The sequence below is a fragment of the Penaeus chinensis genome, chromosome 7 (genome assembly GCF_019202785.1).
Source record: "Penaeus chinensis breed Huanghai No. 1 chromosome 7, ASM1920278v2, whole genome shotgun sequence".
Classification (NCBI taxonomy): domain Eukaryota; kingdom Metazoa; phylum Arthropoda; class Malacostraca; order Decapoda; family Penaeidae; genus Penaeus; species Penaeus chinensis.
In genome coordinates this window covers 7219688-7224687 of record NC_061825.1, presented here as the reverse complement: position 1 = coordinate 7224687, position 5000 = coordinate 7219688, and the positions used below count along the sequence as shown (strand labels likewise).

The window sequence follows — 5000 nt, the reverse complement described above, 5'->3', positions numbered from 1 at the left end:
CACTGAAATTAGGCCCTAATTGCAGCCTGCACTAGAAAAATGACATAATTTACACTGAAATTAGGCCCTAATTGCAGCCTGCACTAGAAAAATGACATAATTTACACTGAAATTAGGCCCTAATTGCAGCCTGCACTAGAAAAATGACATAATTTACACTGAAATTAGGCCCTAATTGCAGCCTGCACTAGAAAAATGACATAATTTACACTGAAATTAGGCCCTAATTGCAGCCTGCACTAGAAAAATGACATAATTTACACTGAAATTAGGCCCTAATTGCAGCCTGCACTAGAAAAATGACATAATTTACACTGAAATTAGGCCCTAATTGCAGCCTGCACTAGAAAAATGACATAATTTACACTGAAATTAGGCCCTAATTGCAGCCTGCACTAGAAAAATGACATAATTTACACTGAAATTAGGCCCTAATTGCAGCCTGCACTAGAAAAATGACATAATTTACACTGAAATTAGGCCCTAATTGCAGCCTGCACTAGAAAAATGACATAATTTACACTGAAATTAGGCCCTAATTGCAGCCTGCACTAGAAAAATGACATAATTTACACTGAAATTAGGCCCTAATTGCAGCCTGCACTAGAAAAATGACATAATTTACACTGAAATTAGGCCCTAATTGCAGCCTGCACTAGAAAAATGACATAATTTACACTGAAATTAGGCCCTAATTGCAGCCTGCACTAGAAAAATGACATAATTTACACTGAAATTAGGCCCTAATTGCAGCCTGCACTAGAAAAATGACATAATTTACACTGAAATTAGGCCCTAATTGCAGCGGTAGAAAAATGACATAATTTACACTGAAATTAGGCCCTAATTGCAGCCTGCAGTAGAGCAAACATAATCCTGTCACCCAACCCATACTGAGAGATAATCAACAGTTCGGCCCAGCTAAGGGATGAATGCAAAGGGTAAGTACTGGTGACGAAGTTGTCCAGGGTACGGAATGTGTTGTACAACACACACACACACAACACACACACACACAACACACACACACACAACACACACACACACAACACACACACACACACACACAACACACACACACACAACACACACACACACAACACACACACACACAACACACACACACACAACACACACACACACAACACACACACACACAACACACACACACACACAACACACACACACACAACACACACACACACAACACACACACACACACAACACACACACACACACACACACACACACACAACACACACACACACACAACACACACACACACACACAACACACACACACACACAACACACACACACACACACACACACAACACACACACACACAACACACACACACACACACACACAACACACACACACACACACAACACACACACACACACACACACACAACACACACACACACACACACACACAACACACACACACACAACACACACACACACACACACAACACACACACACACAACACACACACACACAACACACACACACACAACACACACACACACACACACACACACAACACACACACACACACACACACACACACACACAACACACACACACACACACACACACACACAACACACACACACACACACACACACACACACACACACACACACAACACACACACACACACACACACAACACACACACACACACACAACACACACACACACACACACACACACACACACACACAACACACACACACACACAACACACACACACACACACACACACAACACACACACACACACACAACACACACACACACACAACACACACACACACACACACACACACACAACACACACACACACACACACACACACACACAACACACACACACACACACAACACACACACACACACAACACACACACACACACACACACACACACACACACACACACAACACACACACACACACACACACACACAACACACACACACACACAACACACACACACACACAACACACACACACACAACACACACACACACACACACACACAACACACACACACACAACACACACACACACACAACACACACACACACACAACACACACACACACACACACACACACACACACACACACAACACACACACACACACACACACACACAACACACACACACACACACACACACACACACACACACAACACACACACACACACAACACACACACACACACACACACAACACACACACACACACAACACACACACACACAACACACACACACACACAACACACACACACACACAACACACACACACACAACACACACACACACACACACACAACACACACACACACAACACACACACACACACACAACACACACACACACAACACACACACACACACACACAACACACACACACACACAACACACACACACACACACAACACACACACACACACACACACACACACAACACACACACACACACAACACACACACACACACAACACACACACACACACAACACACACACACACAACACACACACACACACAACACACACACACACAACACACACACACACACACAACACACACACACACACACAACACACACACACACACACAACACACACACACACACACAACACACACACACACAACACACACACACACACAACACACACACACACAACACACACACACACAACACACACACACACAACACACACACACACACAACACACACACACACAACACACACACACACAACACACACACACACACAACACACACACACACACAACACACACACACACAACACACACACACACACACAACACACACACACACAACACACACACACACAACACACACACACACACAACACACACACACACAACACACACACACACACACACAACACACACACACACAACACACACACACACACAACACACACACACACAACACACACACACACAACACACACACACACAACACACACACACACAACACACACACACACAACACACACACACACACACACACAACACACACACACACACAACACACACACACACAACACACACACACACACAACACACACACACACACAACACACACACACACAACACACACACACACACAACACACACACACACAACACACACACACACACACAACACACACACACACACACAACACACACACACACACACAACACACACACACACAACACACACACACACAACACACACACACACACACAACACACACACACACATTCAGCCCAGCTAAGGGATGAATGCAAAGGGTAAGTACTGGTGAAGAAGTTGTCCAGGTACTGATTGTGTTGTAGAATGAGTACAAACGAGGAGCTGCTGAAGCACAGAGGAGATAGGAGGTACTGCATATGCAGCTTGAGACAAATTCTCATACATAATGACTGATACAAGAACACCACTGACCTGGTATCAGATATGAGGTACCATTAGAGACATATTAATACATGGGTCTTCTGTGTGACTTCATATGTAAGCTATTCACTGACATGAACATCAGTATAGTGTAGCATAGTGTAGCAAAGTGGACAAAATTAATAATTAAGCCTACACTGAACCAAAAAATGAGGCAGATGACTTATCAGGTGTCAAAGCATACAGGGAAGGCATGCACTTTAGCCAATTTATGCAAAGAACTTTACAGGGAAGATACTCCATACTAGCCTAATAGCATTATTCACTGAAATGATAACAAAGATAGAAAACCGGTACACATTGAACAAGGTACCAGCTCATTATGATCAGTCCTTTCTAAAATGGTTAAAGGGGTCATTAAGCATTCTTCAAAATACAGAAAGCACTAAGAGATGCAATGTGCTGGGGAGCACTGGGGTTGTTGAGGGGTCTTGTCCATGATTAAAATCAGGTTATCTTAACAATTTGTAATAAGACAAATTAGCTAATAATATCAATTTATATTCTAATATATATTCAGATAGCTATCAACCATGATCACAAAATATCTGAGGAGGCCTCCCAGGCATGGGATGCCTCACTTAAGGAAATGTGAAATGATGCTCATCTTCTGTATTGCACCCTTCAGCTCCTACAAGGCAGAACAAAGTATATCATTGTGTTACTAATCCCTCCCAGGTTACCCAGTGATGATGAAAATATCTGGAGTGCACTTTCTGCTGCAACAGCAATAATATCAAGGTCACTTGGTATTAAAGGTAAAAGTATTGGGATTATACTTTCTGAACAAGCTGATAAAAGCACTGAAAATGAAGCCTAACTTTTAAAGGCTATTTGCTTGAGAACTAGCACTGCTAGTGATGTAGAACTCCATGCATATATAGTGCAAAGACAAGAGAGCAGCCTTTACTGTTGTTGAACAGTTGTTGATCTCACACACACACACACACACACACACACACATTCATGTATAGGTTGTGATATAGAGATCTGTTCGTGAATTTTTTTTTTTTTTTTTTTTTTTTTTTTTTTTTTTTTTTTTTTTTTGCTTTTGTTAGAAGTTCTTTGAGATAAGAAAAACACGAATCCTTCTCAGATGTAATGGTTAGGGATGTAATGGTTCCCGTGACCCAATAAAGAAAACAAAATTGGACATATTTATCTTCAAATTTTTTTATTGACTTCCAAATGAAGCATGCCATTAAAATCTCAATCACAATATAAAAGATACCTGAGATCCTAATTTTAGACTCACTCTGGATGAAGCTGTACAAGGTTATTTCATAACAACAGCTCTGAAGGCTTTTTGTATATATACAATTTACATCACCAACCCTTTTGACAACAATGTGCAATTATGCTTTATATAGATACACAAATGTCTGATCATCAATGGAGAAAAAACTGTATAATAATCCTTTGGAAAATACTGTAACATCATGTTTCAAAAAAAGGCAAATTAAATCATCTTCCTATCAATATAAAACTTATGTTTACAAATCTACATGTTAATCAA

The 5000-nt window shown here is 41.4% G+C and overlaps 1 protein-coding gene across 5 annotated transcripts in view; it reads right to left on the bottom strand.

Moving 5' to 3' along the window:
• Nucleotides 1–4632: 4632 nt before the first annotated feature.
• Nucleotides 4633–5000, bottom strand: part of LOC125027052 (GATOR complex protein Iml1-like) — a 48672-nt gene continuing 48304 nt past the window's right edge. For all 5 annotated transcript variants that reach the window (XM_047615716.1, XM_047615719.1, XM_047615720.1 and 2 more), the window contains one exon: nt 4633–5000. This exon is cut by the window's right edge and continues 643 nt beyond it. The gene's annotated coding sequence lies outside the window, so the exon portion shown is untranslated.